The 22,988-nt window shown below is 39.1% G+C and overlaps 1 long non-coding RNA gene across 3 annotated transcripts in view; it reads right to left on the bottom strand.

Annotated features, from left to right (window-relative positions):
- Positions 1 to 10,681: 10,681 nt before the first annotated feature.
- LOC111098109 overlaps positions 10,682 to 22,988 on the bottom strand; it is a 30,067-nt gene continuing 17,760 nt past the window's right edge. For all 3 annotated transcript variants that reach the window (XR_005367060.1, XR_005367064.1, XR_005367062.1), the window contains one exon: positions 10,682 to 10,834. This is a non-coding gene — a long non-coding RNA (uncharacterized LOC111098109). The remainder of the gene's footprint in view (positions 10,835 to 22,988) is intronic.

The following is a 22,988-nucleotide window of genomic DNA, read 5'->3' as shown; positions in this document are numbered from 1 at the left end:
CCTCTACAAATTACACACTGCATATCCAGAACCTGCAAACTAAAATTCACAATGTCTAGAATCCAAAGATGATCAAATCTACAAAAGTGAGGAGAAAAATCTACCAGAACTGACATACATTAGCATTAGTATGTTACCATTAGTAGATAAGAACATTAAAAGAGATAACTGAGAGTGCCTAGGTGGCTTACCTGATTAAGTGGCCAACTCATGATTACAGCTCAGGTCATGATCTCAGGGTCCTGAGATCAAGTCTCCCATGAGGCTCTGTGCTCTGCCCCTCCCCCTGCTCACACATACACAGACTCTTACGCACTCTCTCAAATAGATAAGTAAAATCTTTAAAAAAAAAAAAAAAAGTTGTAACTGCAAACCATAAATTCAAAAAGTTAAATAGATCCAAATTGACTTTGTACAGATTATAACTGTTAATATGTAAAATAAAAATACATGGGATTTAAATGGGATTTAATTTAACAAAAATACATGGGATTTAAATCCCATAAAAATGATAGGATTAATGGAAGAAGAAAAATGGCAGAATAAAATATCAGTGAACTTGAAGATATCAGTAATATCCAAAAGAAAAACAAAGAGAAAACAGAATTTTTTAACATAGCATCAGTGAGCTGTGGGACAAACTCAAGTGGCTTAATACATGGGTTTTAGAGGGCCCTAAAAAAAGAGGGAATAAAAAGAAGACAAAAAAATATCAGAAAAAAATGGTAGCTGAAAGTTTTCCGAGTTTAATAAAAAACTATCAACCCACAGATCCAAGAAACTCAATAAACTCCAAATAAAAGAAAATAAAATTACACCAAGTCACATCATAATCAAATTGGGGGAAAAAAGTGAAAAACATAAATTTGAAGAGTAGCCAGTGGTGCACCTGGGTGGTGAGCATCTGCCTTTGGCTCAGGTTGTGATCCCAGGATCCTGGGATCCAGTCTCACATCGGGGTCCACACATGGAGCCTGCTTCTCCCTGTGCCTATATCTCTGCCCCTCTTTGTCTCTCATGAATAATAAAATCTTTAAAAAAAAAAACATAAAACAGTAAAGAATCTTATTTAAAAACAAAATTTTAAGAGCAACCAATAAAAAAAAAGGCACGTTATATTTTAGAAAGAAAGAGATTACAAGGGTGCTCTATGAAACTCTTGAGGGTAAAGAATATATTCATTATCTTGGTTCTAGCTATTGTCTCATGTTGTATTTATATACAGGCATATCTAGGTGCGGGTGTATGTACATCAAAGCTTATCAAGGGGATCCCTGGGTGGCGCAGTGGTTTAGCACCTGCCTTTGGCCCAGGGCGCGATCCTGGAGACCCGGAATCGAATTCCACGTCGGGCTCCCGGTGCATGGAGCCTGCTTCTCCCTCTGCCTATCTCTCTCTCTCTCTCTCTCTCTCTCTCTGTGACTATCATAAATAAATAAAAATTTTAAAAAAATTTTAAAAAAGCTTATCAAATTGTACACTTGAAATAGGTAGAGTTTGCTGAATGTCAATAATACCTCGATTAAGTTTTTTTAACCTTATCAGTATTTTATTTATGATTTTACATTTTTTGTTTCAATTCCAGTATAGTTAATATACAGTTTTATTTTAGTCTCAGATGTACAATACAATGATTTAACAATTCTATACATTATTCAGTGCTCAGATTGATAAATATGCTCTGAATTCTCTTCACCTATTTCACCCATCCCCCCCACCAACCTCCTCCTCTGATAACAATCTTTGTTCTCTATAGTTAAAAATCTGTTTCTTGGTTTCTCTCCTTTATTCTTTGTTCATTTGTTTCTTAAGTTCTACACATGAGGGGATCTCTGGGTGGCTCAGCAGTTTAGCACCTGCCTTGGGCCCAGGGCACAATCCTAGAGTCCCAGTATCAAGTCCCACATCAGGCTCCCTGTATGAAGCCTGCTTCTCCCTCTGCCTATGTCTTTGACTCTCTCTCTCTCTCTCTTTCTCTCTCTCTGTCTCTCATGAATAAAGTCTTTTTTTTTTATTGGAGTTCAAATTAAATAAAATCTTTAAAAAAAAAAGTTCTACATATGAGTGAAATTATATGGTATTTGTCTTTCTTAGAGTTTATTTTACTTAGCATTATACTCTTTAGCTCTATCCATGTTGGTGCAAATGGCAAGATTTCATTCTTTCTTATGGCTGCATAATATTATATTGTAAGTCTATACCACATCTTTATCCATTCATCTATCAATGGACATTTGAGCTAATTCTATATCTTGGCTATTATAAATAATACTTCAATAAATATAAGAGTACATCTTCTCAAATTAGTGTTTTCATATTCTTTGAAATATGAAAGATATTAGCTGAATTACTGATCATATGGTAATTCTATTTTCAATTTTTGAGGACCCTCCATACTGTTCCACAATTTGCATTCCCACCAAAGATGCACAAGGGTTCCTTTTTCTCCACATCCTTACCAGCACTTGTTTCTTGTGCTTTTTATTTTAGCCATTCCAACAGGTATAAGGTAATATCTCATTGTGGTTTTGATTTGCATTTCCCTGATGATCAATTAAGCTATTTTTAAAAGGGCAAGTCAAAGACAAGGGCATGTAGCTCTTTAACTTGGTCTCAAATCTCAAGACGCTTCATTCTGTTTTGTTTTGCCTTTGCTTTTACGTACCTCCTAGAAAATACAGCTTTTTCTGTAGCATGATATAATGAAAAAAGCACTGGGTTAGAAATCCGAACCAACATTTTATATTGGCACTAAGTATCAGTGTAATCCTGAGCACATTACTCAAACTGGATTCTTTTTCACCCAAAAAAAGGGGAGGTTACACTGGATACACTCTATGTCATGAATCAAATTAGAGGTAACACAGAAGACTCCTCCCCTCAAAACTTACTCTGGGCAGCAACAGAACTTGAATCTAGACACAATTAAATCACTCACCATCCAAATGGATAGAGAAGCAATGAAAGCAGAAAGACTATCTGGCACTCCATAAGTTTCCATCTGCTGTACTTTTCAGGGTTCCCAGGAAAGGGAAAATAATGACCTATATATTGGATATCAACTCAGCGAAGTCATTAAGGCAACAATAATAAAGCAGGAAGCGCTGTCCTGTCACCCTGAGGAAGACACAGACATCTTCCCATAGGGCTGGCATAATGAGGCCCATTTTGAATCACAAATGAGGGTTTTAGACCAAAGGGTCTACAAAGGCCCTCCTACTTGCTCCAACATTCTGTGATTAGCATTTTTATTATAGATTGAGGATTAAAATGGAAACAGATGAATGTTTTTCACACCCAGTCCCAGTTTCATGTGAAATGTTTCTGCACAAAATGTTTAATTGCTTTGCAAAAGTCACAAAGATGATTCAATGCCTCTCCAAATGTATATAACTATTAGTTATGCTTGTGCATTATAGAAAAGATGATGTTTTGGGATAATTTGGAAATGAATGGACAATATTCAGTGAAATAGCTATCACTGATACCACTGATAGTTAAGTCAGAAGGCGCCTGCTGAATCATTTCCCCTTTTGGTTTTGGCCCTTTAGAATATCGGTATCTTTTTATTTTTTTTAAAGATTTTATTTATTTATTCATGACAGACACAAAGAGAGAGAGAAAGGCAGAGACACAGGCAGAGGGAGAAGCAGGCTCCATGCAGGGAGACTGATGTGGGACTCGATCCCAGGTCTCCAGGATCACACCCCGGGCTGAAAGCGGCGCTAAACCACTGGGCCACCGGGACTGCCCTATCTGTATCTTTTTAAAGTGCACTTAAACAAACAAAAAAGATGCAATGACTGTTGTCAAAACTGCTTCTGCAGTTGATCGTTTACATTTATTTGTGGGTATAGTGGATATCCCCAACAGCCATTCCTGCTGCTTGCCATTCGTCTTCCACATGCCTACCCTCATTAAAGTTTGAATACATTTCCAACCTATTCTTTAAAAAAAAAAAAAAAAAGATTTATTTACTTGAGAGAGAGAGCACATGTGCACATAGTATGGGGGTGAGGGAAAGAGGACAAGGGAGAGAATCCCAAGCAGACTCCCTGCTGAATGTGGAGCCTGATGCAACATGAGGCTCAATCTCAAGACTCTGAGAACGTGATTTGAGCTGAAATCAAAAATCAGATGTCCAACCATCTGAGCCACCCAGGCACCCTCATTCCCAGCTTATTCTTAAAGCTAGGAGTGACACAATTTTTGCCATTGAGACATAAACAGAAGTCAAACAGCAGATTCTAGGAACTTTTACTTAAACTGATGAGTTTTACACATTCCCCCATGACACTTTCCTCCCTGAACACAGGTGTTATGTCTGGACCTGTGGCAGCGATAGTACAATATGATCTTACAAAGCAACATGCCAAGGACAGCAAAGGGAAAAGATAGAAGAGGCTGAACACAGTTGAGTTTAAAAGAAAAACACTTCTCTGCTTAAGCCTATGTTTGCCAGGCTGTCCACTAGCTGCAGAATACATTCCTTGTTGACACAATAGGCTTGAGGAAAAGGATTAGTGCCTTTGAGAATATATGTATCATTTGCAAAACAAGTGAGATTGATCCTTTATTATTTCTTAATACCAATAATACCACCATGATTAAAAGGGCTATTATACAAAGTCTTGGTTTTTATCAACATTTTAAAGAGGAAATATTAGCATAATATCATCTATGATAAACAGCATAAGAATATATATTACTTGTACACATAACATGATCCAGTTTCTATCATGACCACAGCCTCTTTCCTATTACAAAAAAACCACAGTTATTTAGCGTAAGCATGTTATCTGTCTCAAAAGTCACAGTTACTTCATTCATTCATAAGCCAAAGACCACTATGTGTCAGATATTGTCATTTCACGTTTTCTCAACTAGTAAGCACAGATACTTATCACTCCTTTTGATTCAAGGTGCTTCAAACTCTAAGGATCTACATTTTTTTTAAATACCTGGGAGCAATATAGTTATGTTATTTTAGCTATACTGAAATCTAGATCAGGGATTAGCACACTTGCTCTGTAAAGGGCCAGATAGTAAATATTTTAGGCTTCAGGCTTTACAGTAAATATTTAGGCTTTACCATAAGGTCTCTGTTGCAACTACTCACTTCTGTCATGTAGCACAAAAATAGCCATAGAAAACATGAACATGAATTAATGTAACTGTGCTGCAATATAACTTGATTTACTGACACTGAAAATTGCAATCCATAAGATTTTCAGGCATCATGAAATATGCTTCTTTCCAATTTTTCTCAACCATATAACAATGTAATAACCATTCCCAGTTCTTGGGTAATACAGAAACAGGCAGCAAGCCAGATTTGACCCACAAGCCATTACTAAATGAAACCTGCTGTTTTGGCCCTGAATGCTTCAGTCACCTGCTTATTAGCAAACAAAGAATTAGTAAATAGAAACTTTCAAAAACTCACTGTCTCAGGTGTAGTTTTTTCCTAATGAAGTGTTCAACAGACACTCCAACGTGTACTGCTTTACAAATAAGTGATTCTAGATTTCTTAATTCCTGCTTTCATTTATATGGGGGAAATCAGCCCTGTTGCATAGCAATAGGCAGCATTACCATAAATACATTATGATCTGAAATCACATGTCCACTGACAACTGATAATCCCCATGGAAGCTACATCCACAGCACATGAGAGTACCCCATTCATTTCTGTATTCATCCCTGATATCTTCCCCCAAAGATCATCTCATCATGGCTCTTTCCTCATGTCATGTAAGCACTCTGCCACAGTAATAAAGGAAGGCATTCTCTGGTTGGCCTGATTTTGACTGCCGTCCTTGAGTTTAGCCTGGCCGCTAGACTTTAGTCAGTCCTCTTTCATATAGAAGTTACTGGGACATGAGGTTGCTAAAAAAAATAATGATAGCATTAAACAGAAAAGAAAATGCTTTATCATTCTTGGCAAAAAGACCAAGACAATATTTATAGGGTACAAAATGATAGTTCTTGCCATTCTAGGGCTCAGAAACATAACTTCAAAGAATGACTTGGCCATTTGTGACAACTGTTGTTTTTATAAAGATCATTGCCTGTGCGGAGCAACTGGGCAGCTCAGTGGTTGAGCATGCTCAGGGCATGATCCTGGGATTGAGTCCCGCATCAGGCTCCCCATGGGGAGCCTCCATCTCCCTCTGCCTATGTCTTTTCCTCTCTCTGTGTGTTTCTCATGAATAAATAGAAATAAAATCTTTAAAAAAATTTTTTAAAGATCATTGCAAATGCATATTTGGGACAATCATATGAATTATCTTTTTATGATTGATTATTTTCTGAGTCCTTCATTCTGCTAATCAGAAACAGAAACCAGTAGTATACTCTGAAATCCTTAGGCTGCTGCAGCCCAGCCACCTTTGTCCCATTCGTTCTGATTTTTTCTACTTTCTGTAGCTGCAGCCGCTTTTCTAGGACTGGAGCTCTGCCCACATTTCCATTATTTTTGGCTAGGGTCCTATTAAATGAGGTGACTTTGAATTCCAGACTTAATAAAAAGACCTCAAGATGACTAGTGGATAGTGTGGATAGTGAAGGATATACTGAGAATCTACTATTAGCAAGGCACAATTCTAAGCTCTTCATATATTTAATGTTATCTCATTTATTCCTTAAATAAGGTGCTAGTATCATCATCATCATTATCATCATCATCATAAGAAAACTGAGGCTTAGGGAGTTTAAGAAACTTATTCATGTTCACACTGCAGGTAAGAGGCAGCACTCCCTTCATTGCATCCTACTGCCTTCTGGATTCTAATTCTTTACAGCCTCTTCCCCTAGAGTCTGAATTTAACTCCAATTTCTCCGTATGGGTATTTCCCAAAACAGTGATCATTTGCCAGTGGACACTTCTCATTGGTGTTGGATTACAGGGAGCTATCTCCATCTTTTTTCCTCCCAAAACAAACTTGAGAGTGTTGTATTTGAGTAGCCCAGGTTTGTTTGTTCCAGGTCAGGCCTCTATCATTCTTCAGCCCCTAGTCCGTGCCCTAGTGAACACATTTTACTCCCTCCCTGACAACCCAATATTTCTGGATATTTCTAGTGTACCAAAACCATGCTTACTTCAGTTGCATTATTTCATTGTAAGTCTTCGAATATTATTCTACCAGTGAAAGGAAGGCATTGTTCCACACTTCAATAATAAATTATGTAATGATGAATTTATGCAATTAAATTTGAAATTTTCTATGAAATGGAATATTCCAATGAATTCTTTTTTTCAGGAATAGTTTTTAAGTGTGAGATCCTGGAAGGTATAATGCTTTGTGCAAAGAGATATGCAGAGCTTTTATTGTGTATTTAAATTATTAGACCTAGTCCTAACTCTAAAAGTTCAATTTTGTATCTCCTACAATTATAGGAGAGCCCTATTTTATGTTTCATAATGAAGACATATACTGCTGGAACTCAATCCAGGCCCATGTCAAATGCTGAAATAGTTAAAGTCTCTTTGATGACTCTTCACCCCTTCTGTGGTACCTCTCCTTAGATATCCTACTACTGTCATATGTCACCTAGACATGCCCTCAACTCTAGATCTTTCCCATTCCCATTTTTGTACCTATCAAAATTATCTGGCCAGGGTCTTATTTTCTCAGTCATATTCTCTATTTCCAACCAAACATATCCACAATATATTCCAATTATAAGTACTTTAGTATATCTCCCCTCAAAGATAACAAATTATCAGTTTGGCTCCCAAGATTGGAAGCTAAAGGTCCTTGATCAGAACAAGGAGAGTTAAAGTGAAGAATTTCAGATGACCACAAAAGCACAGAAGGTTGGACAGTTTGGCAGATGGCCAAAGGACATGGCAGGTACAGATGGCAGCAGTCCAGTACCCAGGGATTCAGATGGCAGCTAATTGACAGGAGAAAATAACTAGGCAGGTGGCTAACAGCACAGGCGCAGCTATCTAAAGTTAGGTCAGGCACAGGGTCAGAAAACCAGTAACATTAAGTCTGAGAAATAAGGAATTCATAGAAACTGAGTAATTTTACCTGAAAAGCCTATATTACTGAGCCATTTCCCTCCCCAGTTTTGTCCAGGCTCTAGTGGCTAACTATAGGAGTCTGAGAATGAAAGGGATGTGACAGATTCAGATAAGGAGAAACCAGGCAGCATCTGAGGAGTAAGATTAATCAGCCCATTGACCAAGCCTCATGAACAAACCTTGATTATTCCCCTCTTTCAGGAGAGGACACATTTACAGTAGAGAGAGAACTACAATGACTGAATCCATTCTAAATGCAATGCTCAAGTCCATTCTACAGTGGGGGGGAAGGGGAGCAGGGAGACCTTCACAAAGATTCATTCCACCTGAGAGAAAAGGATTGGATAGGGAATTGAAAAGAAACAGTCAAGAGAGGTTTCACAAGGGAGATGACATTTGAGCTTGATTAGAAAGCATAAATAGAATATTATCATATAAGGTAAAAGACATTCCAAACAGGGGGTACAGCATGAGCAAAGGCAAGGAGGCTTGAAAATATACATTGTACTTGAGGACTTCTGGGTTGTCTAGTGTGATTAGCATATAGGTAACATAGTAGGAAACAGCAAAAATTAAGCTAAACTATGTGTGTGTGTGTGTGTGTGTGTGTGTGTGTGTGTGTGTATACACATATATATGCCGGTATATACATTTATTCATATGCATATATATTTGTATACATTGTTGTTGTCAGACTGCAATCAGATTGTGAAGTCTTTCACTATAACCCTTAGGGAATTGAACCTGTCCTTAAAGGAACACATTCAAGATTTTTTTTTTAATTTTTTTTTATTTTTATTTATTTATGATAGTCACACGCACAGAGAGAGAGAGAGAGAGGCAGAGACACAGGCAGAGGGAGAAGCAGGCTCCATGCACTGGAAGCCCGACATGGGATTCGATCCCGGGTCTCCAGGATCGCGCCCTGGGCCAAAGGCAGGCGCTAAACCGCTGCACCACCCAGGGATCCCCACATTCAAGATTTTAATCAAGCAGAGAGGGAAGATTAGTTCTATAAAATCAGTGATAAGGATGCAGAGGATAGATTGGAAGGAGAGAACTACAGCACAGACATCAGACCCATCAAAGGTCACTCACAACAATCCATGTAGGAGATGATGATGAGCTAAAGCAGAGCAGCGGTCACAGGGATAGAGAGGAAAAGGCAGCTTCAGAAGTTTTTGAGAGTTAGAATCAACACAACCCAATGTATTTCCCCTATGTATTTTACATAGGGGAAAAGAAACAATGAGGTTCCTAACTTATGCATCAGAGGATGGAAGAGATGGAAGTGCCATTAATGAAGACAAAGAAATGAGATTTGGGGGACAAGATTATAAACTGGATTTAAATTTGAAAAAAAAAAAGAAAGAAAGAAAAAACAGCCTGGAACATAAGAGTGAGCTTATGCTATAAGATTGAGAACCCAGGATATTCGTAATATTTGAATACTTGGGAATACACAAAATCATCCAGGGAAAATGTCTTAAAGAAGGGAACCTAGAGAAGATTAAATTTGTCTGTACATGAAAAGATGTGTCATGACTACAAAAGTAACTGTAGAGACATTTTAGCTAAATGGGTATTAGCCAACAGAGAAATTCTTATATTTGAAATTGGTGGCACCTGGGTGGCTCAGTCTGTTAAGCATCTGCCTTTGGCTCAGGTCATGATCCCAGGGTCCTGGGATTGAGCGCCTTCAGGCTCCCTGCTCAGGAGGGGCTCTGATTCTCCCTTACCTTCTGACCCTCCTCCCTGTTTCTCTCTCCCATTCTCTCCCTCAATCTCTCTGTCTCAAATAAATAAATATCTTTTTAAAAAATGGAGAAGTACTGAAAGGAGGAAAGTTTTTCTGTACTCATATATGTCACACTGACAACCAGCTACTCTCCCTACTTAAGTCTTGGAAAAACAAGAAGGTAATAATGGTCTGTGGGGTCCTTTCTAGTCTTCATTGTCCTATAATACTCTCTTCTCAGAAGTACTTGCTTAACCTATATCTTATTTACAGAATCCAGGCTTTTTCATGGGCTGATGCTGGACTGGCAATGGCACAGCTGTCATCTAAAAATGCATCTGAGTTCATGGCAATGAAATCCATCATTGAAATTATGCAGCAGACCTGGTTGACAACTTTCTGGAAACTTGCTGTGGCCAAAATTACTATACACAAATTAAGTCTTTATATTCATCATTATTTCCTGTTAACAATTCAGACATAATTTTTCAGGTAATTCAATGACATATAGTAAATGGCCTCTTCTATTACACTGATTTAGCAACAAACATACATGTTAATTAACCTGATTGTGGTAATCATTTCATAAAGTACATGTATATCAAGTCATCATATTGTACACTGTGTGTTAGATCTTGTTAGTTATACCCAAAAAACCTGGAAAAGAAAAAAAACATCCAGTTTATTACATGCTTAGATACCTCAGTATTCTCAGCAATAAAGCTGGGATTACAAATGTACCTTACAGAGTTGTTGTGAGGGTCAAACATTTGTGGAAGTACTTTATAAACTTTTAATTACTATATAATTTTTGTTATTAGTAGTATCAGATCCTGGAGTTTAAATGCACAGTTAATGATACACAGGATTAAGTGACAAAGTGATTTTCATTTCATTTTTACTACAGCTCATAAAAATAGTGAATGATTAATCCAGGGACGCCTGGGTGGCTCACCGGTTGGGTGTCTGCCTTTGGCTCAGGACGTGATCCTGGAGACCCGGGATCGAGTCCCACGTCGAGCTCCCTGCATGGAGCCTGCTTCTTCCTCTGCCTGTGTCTCTCTCTGTCATAAATAAATAAATAAAATCTTTTAAAAAAAAGACATTAATCCAAAGAAACACATGATATTTTAACGGACAAAATTTGTATTCTGATGATCTAGCTGAAAAATAATCATAAAATTGTACACATTCAATTCAGTACCTACGTAAACACAAATAGAAACTCTGGCCCTCCAAACATATCCCTGAGAAACAGTAATGCAAACAAAGCCAGGCCCCATGTGGGATTCACTACTCCTGCCACAAGTTCTTGCACAGATTGAAGTCTGTAAAACCTGGTTTTGTTTTTAAGTTCTTCACAGGGCTCCAGAGGATCTGCTCCTCACCTAAGTGAGGACGGAGCTGTCACAACCCTGGAAAGTAGCCGAACAATGTCTTCTCATAGTAAATGAAGATGGGAGAGAAGTTGGAAATGCCCAAAGAGCAAATGACACACTGCTTACAGCACTTCATCAGCCCACATCTGATGTGGACTGAAGTCACAGTAGCATTTTGCAATGTGTCTAATTCATAAATTAATTTCTCCTTATCAATGGAGAGTGGTTGGCAGAACAAAGAATGTGTGCCTGTGGAGGCTAGCAGTGAATGTGTGCCTATCACAATGCAAAGGGGGAGAATGAATGTGAACAGGCAATGTGTGTATGGTATGAATGGAAAGAGCTAGGTGAGTGTGGAGATGGGCAGGGAAGAGCTGGATGTGCCCTACAGGCCAGGAGCCTCCTAGGGACTCTCCACCTGTGATGTGGGAGCTCCAGCAGAGGAGCCTCCCTTTCCCCACCCACCTCCTGAACTCCAGCAGTCAATGGTGCATACAGACATATTTCTGGTAGCTGTCCAGGAGCTCATTGATCTCTTGGCAATAGCAGTAGCAGCAAGGGAAACAAAAAGAAACGCTTGCCCTTTCATTGTGAATAAGAAAAGGTAGTAAACTAGGCTGCCAACAAGAGCCTAAATAGTTATGTTTTATCTAATCAATTATATTGTATGGACAGTAAAACTACTGAACATCAGTTAATCAAAAAGACATCAATTTCACTGTTATAGTCTTGGAGTGATATTGTACAGGCACTATTTTAGCAGAAATTTTGTTCCAAAATGATTAATCAAAACTAGATAAAATACAGAAAAGCACTATTGTTCCAAATACTAGGCTTAATCCATTCATCCTGAGGGAATACATTCTAATTTCCCCATATTCCTGCAATATTTTATATCTATGCTCAAGAAAAGTCTGGAATGAAGGAAAAGATATGACTAAATGGTGGAACATTTTAGCAGCAAAACCCTTTAACTCAAAGTAGAATGATGATGAGATTAGCTGTTTCAGAAGAAAATCAAAACTATGGAAAGTAAAGAAAAATGTACGGTTGGAGTAAGCAAAGTAAATGCAGGCTCCCATAATTCACAAGAATATACATTTTGTAAGGGAAAAAAGTATTAACAATAAAGTTAATTCTCTTATCCCAAACAATTGAGCACATCAGGAAATTTTCTTTTGGAAAATAGGGGGTTCCCTGGGTGGCTCAGTGGTTTGGCGCCTGCCTTTGGCCCGGGGCACGATCCTGGGATCCCGGGATCGAGTCCCACATTGGGTTCCAGGCATGGAGCCTGCTTCTCCCTCCTCCTGTGTCTCTGCCTCTCTCTCTCTGTGTGTCTATCATAAATAAATAAATAAATAAATAAATAAATAAATAAATAAATAAATAAATAAATCTATCTTTAAAAAAAGAAAAGAAAGAAAAAAGAAAATTGTGTGTTCAAGAAATAAGAATTATATGGGGCACCTGGGTGGCTCAGTCCATTAAGTGTCCAATCTTGGTTTCAGCTTAAGTCATGATCTCACGGTCATGAGACTGAGCCCTGCACCAGGCTGCATACTTAGCTTAGAGTCTGAGATTCTTTCTCCCTCCCCCTCTACTCCTCCCCCTGCTCACTCGCACCCTCTCCCTCTCCCTCTCTCTCTCTCTCATAAATTAATAAATAAAAATTTTAAAAAAACAAATAAGAATTATCTGTAAATGGAACCTTTGAAAACAGAGACAGGGCACAGAGATAAGAATCATTTCTACTCTAGAAGAAAGATGCAGTTTGGTACTGTGGAGATCTATTTGAGAGTACAAATCCAATTCTACTGCTCTCAGTGCTTAGTGTCTCTAGGATTCTCTAGGCCATTTCCTTCTGCAGGGGCCCAAATATGACAGCATATGCTGCATGGGATGGCCATTAACAAAGAAATGTGGGCTTAGTATAAGAATCAATCCCAGCTGTCATCTTATGTGATCACAAGATAATTTTTAAAGCCCAAATAATTTCCTTGATTTGGTGTTAAGGCAATTGAGCTCATTTTTCAGTAGCTAAAAGTACATAATCATATATTTACCCCTAACCACTTAAAAGGGAAACAGAATGCTGTATTTCTCAAGAGAAGCAGACTTGGCTTGCCCGGACTATAGATCAAATTAAGTGGGGGCCATGAGGCAAATGAGCTCAGATTTGGGACAACACATTCTGTCAATGGATTTGGCTCCATTAGACTTGGGTTACAAACTACACCAAAATAATGGGATTTGGTTCCATGTGAGAACAAAATTATGGAGTTTAAAAAAAAAAAAAAAAAGACTCCTTCCCATTACAATCAACCATTCTGCAAGGGAAATGCACCCAAATGAATTAGTTGTGTAACTGTTACTCTTTCATTAAAATGATTTAATAGTTCTACAAATGTCATGGCATTAGCATTTTATGCAAAGCTATAAAACAGTAGCAAGTAAAAAAAATCAACTGCCTTTAAAAGTCAGCACTTTTGGACTATGTTTATGAGACTACACGGTCACTTTGTGATATGAAATGGCAGCATCACTAAGATAAATATTGCTTGCTGGCCAGTTTTATTTTGGGCAGAAGGCCATTAAAGGAAGAAGGCTGATGAATTCTTCTTTCATTTGGATGGGCTTCAACAATTCATGGATATTGGCTTAACTCAACTAAGGAAAAGAGAAGGTTTTTGGAGTATCTCCTTAAGAGATTATTTAATTTCATATTCCTACGATGTTTAAACTACTCCTTTCAGGACAATCTAAAAACATATCTACAAGCAGGTGATAGACAGACTTGTGATGGCAAAACAAATGACTTCCAGAAAGACAAAGGTGCTGACTCTGTTGACAGTCTATCCCTAATCCATTGGATCTCTAAATAAATATTAAATGTTTACCATTCTCAATAGAGTATGCCACATGATGATCATATTTTCATTGGTTGTTTCCAAAGCTATTCCTTAAACAAAATTTTGATAAGAATTAACAACACAATTAGGCTGGAGAATAGCCTAGAAGGTCTAAATTACTAACTGGACATTAGCCAACTGCTAGGGTTTAATGGCAACAAGTGTTTAATAATATATTGTTATTCAGATTAAAAATAAAAGTTTGGAAAAAATATATAGGAAGAAAGAAAAAAGAAAAAAGAAGAGAAGAGAAAGAAGAAAGAAAAGAAAAGAAAAGAAAAGAAGAAAAGAAAAGAAAAGAAAAGAAAAGAAAAGAAAAGAAAAGAAAAGAAAAGGAAAGGAAAGAAAGGGCCACCTGGGTGGATCAGTCAACCAAGCATCTGACGTCAGCTCAGGTCATGATCCTGGGGTCCCGGGATGGAGCCCTGGATTGGACTCTGCTCAGCAGGAAACCTGCTTCTTCCTCTCCTTCTGCCATTCCCCCCACTTGTGCTGTCTGGCTCTGTCTATCTGTCAAATAAATAAATAAAATCTTTAAAAAAAGAAAAAAGGGAAGGAGAGAGGGGAGGAGGGAGACAGAAAGGTATGTAGGTTTTGGACTGTCATAATTTTGAGTGTCGATTGATAAGATTTAAGTGATTAATAGACTATCAATGGTCCTTCATGAGCTGATGCCATGTAAGAGACTGGTTAACAAAAATGAATAGGTTCACAAAACAAGTCCCTTTTCTGTGCTATTGGTCTTATTTGCATATTACCTAGGCTACTCTTTGGCTAACACGTTCAATAACGTATTAAAAGGAGACTGCTTGGGGCCTGCCTTTGGCCCAGGGTGTGATCCTGGAGTCTCTGGATCAAGTCCCACATCGGGCTCCCTGCATGGAGCCTGCTTCTCTCTCTGCCTATGTCTCTGCCTCTCTGCCTCTCTCTCTCTCTCTCTGTCTGTCTTTCATGAATAAATAAATAAAATCTTTAAAAAAAAGAGAGAGAAAGAAAGAAAGAAAGGAAAGAATCTCTCTGTCTTTCATGAATAAATAAAATCTTTAAAAAAAGAGAAAGAAAGAAAGAAAAGAAAAGAAAGAAGAGAAAGAAAGAAAGAAAGAAAGAAAGAAAGAAAGAAGAAAGAAAGAAAGAAAGAAAGAAGAAAGAAAGAAAGAAAGAAAGAAAGAAAGAAGAAAGAAAAAGAAAGAAAGGAGACTGCTTGATGTAGTGGGAGAACACTGACTTTGGAATATTAAGATCTGGGTTAAAATTCTAGCTTGATCTTGGGAAATCACATAGCTTGTCTTTACACTAAGACCCTGGATTGGATGAAGTTCTCATCTACAAAATGAAGTGGACTGAATGGTGTGGAGGAAGGAGAACACCGCATTACCACACAATAGTGACAGGCCACTAGTGGCGTGCCCAACAATTGTCAAGATTAGTCAGAGGGTATAGGAAAACTCTGTGTAGCCCCTTAATATCTACCTATTAAATGATGTGGAAAACTGGTCACAATGGATTAGAAGTGGGCTTTTCGGGCCCCCATATGATATCATTCCAGTCATAAGATAACTTCATTTATAATCTTAGACTTCTAAATTTATGTTACTCTAATCACTTTTAGGAGGAGGGGCAAGATAGCGGAAGAGTAGGGTCTCCAAATCACCTGTTTCACCAAATTACCTAGAAAACCTTCAAATTATCCTGAAAATCTATGAATTCGGCCTGAGATTTAAAGAGAGACCAGCTGGAATGCTGCAGTGAGAAGAGTTCGCGCTTCTATCGAGGTAGGAAGACGGGGAAAAAGAAAGAAACAAAAGGCCTCCAAGGGGGAGGGGCCCGAGAGGAGCGGGGCTAAGGCCGGGCGAGTGTCCCCAGGACAGGAGAGCCCCGTCCAGGAGAAGCAGGAGCTGCACCAACCTTCCCGGGGGGAAAGGCCTCCCAGGGAGTTGGAGCAGGACCCCAGGGCGGCGGGGATGCCCTCGGGCTCCCGGGGACACTAACAGACACCTGTGCCCCGGGAGAGTGCGCCGAGCTCCCTAAGGGCTGCAGCGCGGGCGGCGGGACCCGGGGGCGGCTCCGCGGAGGGGGCTGCGGGGCGGGAGCACGAATCCAACAGCACAGGCTCCGGAACACAGGGCGCCGGGACACAGCCCAGGATCCGGCCTCCCCCGGGACAGGCAGAGGCCGGGAGGGCCCAGGACCGCAAGGACGCTCCTGCCCCGAGCTGAGCAGATCAGCGGCCCCGCCCCGGAGCCTCCAGGCCCTGCAGACCGAGAGCTCCAGAGTTACTGCAGGAGGTGACTCCAGGGCTCCAGAGCTGGCCCCACCACTGCGGTTGTTCCTCCTGGGGCCTCACGGGGTAAACAACCCCCACTGAGCCCTGCACCAGGCAGGGGCACAGCAGCTCCCCCAAGTGCTCACACCTGAAAATCAGCACAACAGGCCCCTCCCCCAGAAGACCAGCTAGACCGACAAGTTCCAGGGGAAGTCAAGGGACTGAAAGTACACAGAATCAGAAGATACTGCCCTGTGGTTATTTTTGTTGTTGTTGTGGTTGTTGTTGTTGTTGTTTTTATTTTGGGGTTTTTTGTTTTGTTTTGTTTTTTTGCTTTTTGATTTGTTTCCTTCCCCCACCTTTTTTTTTTCCTTTCTTTCTTTTTCTTTCACTTTTTCTTCTCTTTTTTTTTCTTCCTTTTTTCTTTTTTCTTTTTCTCTTTTCTTTCCTTCTTTCTCTCCTCTCTTTTTCTCCTTTTCCCAATACAACTTGCTTTTGGCCACTCTGCACTGAGCAAAATGACTAGAAGGAAAACCTCACCTCAAAATAAAGAATCAGAAACAGTCCTCTCTCCCACAGAGTTACAAAATCTGGATTACAATTGAATGTCAGAAAGCCAATTCAGAAGCACTATTATACAGCTACTGGTGGCTCTAGAAAAAAGTATAAAGGACTCAAGAGACTTCATGACTGCAGAATTTAGAGCTAATCAGGCAGAAATTAAAAATCAATTGAATGAGATGCAATCCAAACTAGAAGTCCTAATGACCAGGGTTAACGAGGTGGAAGAACGAGTGAATGACATAGAAGACAAGTTGATGGCAAAGAGGGAAACTGAGGAAAAAAGAGACAAACAATTAAAAGACTATGAAGATAGATTAAGGGAAATAAACGACAGCCCGAGGAAGAAAAACCTACATTTAATTGGGGTTCCCGAGGGCGCCGGAAGGGACAGAGGGCCAGAATATGTATTTGAACATAATCCTAACAAATCCTAACTGAAAACTTTCCTAATCTGGGAAGGGAAACAGGCCTTCAGGTCCAGGAAATAGAGAGCTCCCCCCTCTAAAATCAATAAAAACCATTCAACACCTCGACATTTAATAGTTAAGCTTGCAAATTCCAAAGATAAAGAGAAGATCCTTAAGCAGCAAGAGACAAGAAATCCCTGACTTTTATGGGGAAGAGAATTAGGGTAACAGCAGACCTCTCCACAGAGACCTGGCAGGCCAGAAAGGACTGGCAGGATATATTCAGGATCCTAAATGAGAAGAACATGCAACCAAAAATACTTTATCAGGCAAGACTCTCATTCAAAATGGAAGGAGAGAAAAAGAGCTTCCAAGACAGGCAGGAACTGAAAGAATATGTGACCTCCAAACCAGCTCTGCAAGAAATTTTAATGGGGACCCTTAAAATTCCCCTTTAAGAAGAAGTTCAGTGGAACAATCCACAAAAACAAGGACTGAATACATATCATGATGACACTAAACTCCTATCTCTCAATAGTAACTCTGAACGTGAACGGGCTTAATGACCCCATCAAAAGGCGCAGGGTTTCAGACTGGATAAAAAAGCAACACCCACCTATTTGCTGTCTACAAGAGACTCATTTTAGACAGAAGGACACCAACAGCCTGAAAATAAAAGGTTGGAAAACCATTTACCATTCAAATGGTCCTCAAAAGAAAGCAGGGGAAGCCATCCTTATATCAGATAAACTAAAATTTACCCCGAAGACTATAGTGAGAGATGAAGAGGGACACTATATCATACTTAAAGGATCTATCCAAAAAGAGGACTTAACAATCCTCAAAATATATGCTCCGAATGTGGGAGCTGCCAAATATATCAATCAATTAATAACCGAAGTGAAGAAATACTTAGATAATAATACACTTATACTTGGTGACTTCAATCTAGCTCTTTCTATACTCAATAGGTCTTCTAAGCACAGCATCTCCAAAGAAATGAGAGCTTTAAATGATACACTGGACCAGATGGATTTCACAGATATCTACAGAACTTTACATCCAAACTCAACTGAATACACATTCTTCTCAAGTGCACATGGGACTTTCTCCAGAATAGACCACATACTGGGTCACAAATCGGGTCTGAACCGATACCAAAAGATTGGGATCGTCCCCTGCATATTCTCAGACCATAATGCCTTGAAATTAGAACTAAATCACAACAAGAAGTTTGGAAGGACCTCAAACACGTGGAGGTTAAGGACCATCCTGCTAAAAGATGAAAGGGTCAACCAGGAAATTAAGGAAGAATTAAAAAGATTCAAGGAAACTAATGAGAATGAAGATACAACCATTCAAAATCTTTGGGATGCAGCAAAAGCAGTCCTAAGGGGGAAATACATTGCAATACAAGCATCCATTCAAAAACTGGAGAGAACTCAAATACAAAAGCTAACCTTACACATAAAGGAGCTAGAGAAAAAAAAGCAAATAGATCCTACACCCAGCAGAAGAAGAGAGTTAATAAAGATTCGAGCAGAACTCATTGAAATCGAGACCAGAAGAACTGTGGAACAGATTAACAGAACCAGGAGTTGGTTCTATGAAAGAATAAATAAGATAGATAAACCATTAGCCAGCCTTATTAAAAAGAAGAGAGAGAAGACTCAAATTAATAAAATCATGAATGAAAAAGGAGAGATCACTACCAACACCAAGGAAATACAAACGATTTTAAAAATATATTATGAACAGCTATACGCCAATAAATTAGGCAATCTAGAAGAAATGGACGCATTCCTGGAAAGCCACAAACTACCAAAACTGGAACAGGAAGAAACAGAAAACCTGAACAGGCCAATAACCAGGGAGAAAATTGAAGCAGTCATCAAAAACCTCCCAAGACACAAAAGCCCAGGGCCAGATGGCTTCCCAGGGGAATTCATTCAAACGTTTAAAAAAGAAACCATACCTATTCTCCTAAAGCTGATTGGAAAGATAGAAAGAGATGGAGTACTTCCAAATTCATTCTATGAGGCCAGCATCACCTTAATTCCAAAACCAGACAAAGACCCCACCAAAAAGGAGAATTACAGACCAATATCCCTGATTAACATGGATGCAAAAATTCTCAACAAGATACTAGCCAATAGGATCCAACAGTACATTAAGAAAATTATTCACCATGACCAAGTAGGATTTATCCCCGGGACACAAGGCTGGTTCAACACTCGTAAAACTATCAATGTGATTCATCGTATCAGCAAGAGAAAAACCAAGAACCATATGATCCTCTCATTAGATGCAGAGAAAGCTTTTGACAAAATACAGCATCCATTTCTGACCAAAACTCTTCAGACTGTAGGGATAGAGGGAACATTCCTCAACATCTTAAAAGCCATCTACGAAAAGCCCACAGCAAATATCATTCTTAATGGGGAAGCACTGGGAGCCTTTCCCCTAAGATCAGGAACAAGACAGGGATGTCCACTCTCACCACTGCTATTCAACATAGTACTGGAAGTCCTAGCCTCAGCAATCAGACAACAAAAAGACATTAAAGGCATTCAAATTGGCAAAGAAGTAGTCAAACTCTCCCTCTTCACCGATGACATGATACTCTACAAAGAAAACCCAAAAGCCTCCACCCCAAGATTGCTAGAACTCATACAGCAATTTGGTAGCATGGCAGGATACAAAATCAATGCCCAGAAATCAGTGGCATTTCTATACACTGAGACTGAAGAAAGAGAAATTAAGGAGTCAATCCCATTTACAATTGCACCCAAAAGCATAAGATACCTAGGAATAAACCTAACCAAAGAGGTAAAGGATCTATACCCTAAAAACTATAGAACACTTCTGAAAGTAATTGAGGAAGACACAAAGAGATGGAAAAATATTCCATGCTCATGGATTGGCAGAATTAATATTGTGAAAATGTCAATGTTACCCAGGGCAATATACACGTTTAATGCAATCCCTATCAAAATACCATGGACTTTCTTCAGAGAGTTGGAACAAATTATTTTAAGATTTGTGTGGAATCAGAAAAGACCCCAAATAGCCAGGGGAATTTTAAAAAAGAAAACCATAGCTGGGGGCATCACAATGCCAGGTTGTACTACAAAGCTGTGGTCATCGAGACAGTTTGGTACTGGCACAGAAACAGACACATAGATCAATGGAACAGAATAGAGAACCCAGAAGTGGACCCTCAACTTTATGGTCAACTAATATTCAATAAAGGAGGAAAGACTATCCATTGGAAGAAAGACAGTCTCTTCAATAAATGGTGCTGGGAAAATTGGACATCCACATGCAGAAGAATGAAACTAGACCACTCTCTTTCACCATACACAAAGATAAACTCAAAATGGATGAAAGATCTAAATGTGGGACAAGATTCCATCAAAATCCTAGAGGAGAACACAGGCAACACCTTTTTTGAACTGAGCCACAGTAACTTCTTGCAAGATACATCCATGATTGCAAGATTCTTTTGCCTTAAAAGAAACAAAAGCAAAAATGAACTATTGCGACTTCATCAAGATAAGAAGCTTTTGCACAGCAAAGGATACAGTCAACAAAACTCAAAGATAACCTACAGAATGGGAGAAGATATTTGCAAATGACGTATCAGATAAAGGCCTAGTTTCCAAGATCTATAAAGAACTTATTAAACTCAACAGCAAAGAAACAAACAATCCAATCATGAAATGGGCAAAAGACATGAACAGAAATCTCACAGAGGAAGACATAGACATGGCCAACAAGCACATGAGAAAATGCTCTGCGTCACTTGCCATTAGGGAAATACAAATCAAAACCACAATGAGATCCCACCTCACACCAGTGAGAATGGGGAACATTAACAAGTCAGGAAACCACAAATGTTGGAGAGGATGCGGAGAAAAGGGAACCCTCTTACACTGTTGGTGGGAATGTGAACTGAGTGCAGAGTGCAGCCACTCTGGAAAACTGTGTGGAGGTTCCTCAAAGAGTTAAAAATAGACCTGCCCTACGACCCAGAAATTGCCCTGTTGGGGATTTACCCCAAAGATACAGATGCAATGAAATGCCGGGACACCTGCACCCCGATGTTTATAGCAGCAATGTCCACAATAGCCAAACTGTGGAAGGAGCCTCGGTGTCCATCGAAAGATGAGTGGATAAAGAAGATGTGGTTTATGTATACAATGGAATATTCCTCAGCCATTAGAAATGACCAATACCCACCATTTGCTTCAACGTGGATGGAACTGGAGGGTATTATGCTGAGTGAAGTAAGTCAATCGGAGAAGGACAAACATTATATGTTCTCATTCATTTGGGGAATATAAATAATAGTGAAAGGGAATATAAGGGAAGGGAGAAGAAATGTGTGGGAAATATCAGAAAGGGAGACAGAACATAAAGACTCCTAATTCTGGGAAACGAACTAGGGGTGGTAGAAGGGGAGGAGGGCAGGGGATGGGAGTGAATGGGGGATGAGCACTGGGGGTTATTCTGTATGTTGGTAAATTGAACACCAAGAAAAATAAATTTAAAAAAAATTAAAATTAAAATTAAAAAATCACTTTTAAAATACTATATTCTATGGGGTGCTTGGTGGCTCAGTCAGTTAAGGGACCAACTCTAGGTTTCTGCTCAGGACTGATCTCAGTCAGGGTCATGAGACTGAGCCCCCAGCAAGCTCTGAGTTCAGTGCAGAATCTGCTTGGGTTTCTCTCTCTCCTTCTCCCTCTAACCACCCCCCCATGCACATGTGCCCTTTCCTCTCTCTCTCTAAAATAAATAACTTAATTTTTTAAAATCTTTAAAATTCAATATTCTAATTACAATTATTAACTCCCACCAATATCTCTGTTCTTTTATTATTAAAATCTCCTCAAATTTAAAGGCAGGCAAATTGAAACAGGAAATGAGGATGTAGTCAGTGTCAGAAACTAGAGAAGTATTCATAAGATTGGCCCTAACTCTGAGTTCTAACTCTGCAGAGCCTTTGACTATCACCAGTTGCTTTAACTGGAAGTTCCATTATTTTGAATCTTTCCCAATGCTGTATGAATACATTTAATTTTGCCGTCTACATCAAAAATGCAGGTATTGAGTAAGCATGCAGTAAACATCTGAATGTTTATTGAAAACTTTGGGATTCAGAAGCTAGTTGATAAAATAATCATTGACCTCAAAAAGTTCACAGTCTGGGGTGCCTGAGTGGCTCAGTTGGTTGAGCGGCTGCCTTTGGCTTGGGTCATGATCCCGGGGTCCTGGGATTGAACCCCATGTCTGGCTCCCTGCTCAGTGAAGAGTCTGTTTCTCCCTCTCCCTCCACTTCTCCCCATGCTTGTGTGCTCTCTCCCTCTCAAATAAATAAATAAAATCTTTAAAAAAAAAAGTTCACAGTCTATACTGCATATTCACCAAAAAAATCCAAAAAAAAAATTAAGTCAAAGGGATACATGCACCCATATATTTATAGCGGCATTATATACAATAGCCAAATTATGGAAGCAGCCCAGATGTCCGTCAATCAATGAATGGATAAAGAAGTGACATATATATAGATATAGATATACATATATATAAATATTCAGTCATAAAAAAGAATGATATCTTGCCATTTGCACCAACACAGAGGGAGCTAGAGACTATATTGCTAAGTAAAATAACTCAAAGAAAGACAAATA

The sequence above is a fragment of the Canis lupus genome, chromosome 11 (genome assembly GCF_011100685.1).
Source record: "Canis lupus familiaris isolate Mischka breed German Shepherd chromosome 11, alternate assembly UU_Cfam_GSD_1.0, whole genome shotgun sequence".
Classification (NCBI taxonomy): Eukaryota; Metazoa; Chordata; class Mammalia; order Carnivora; family Canidae; genus Canis; species Canis lupus.
Note: the sequence above shows the minus strand (reverse complement) of the source record. Positions and strands in the feature narration are given on the sequence as shown.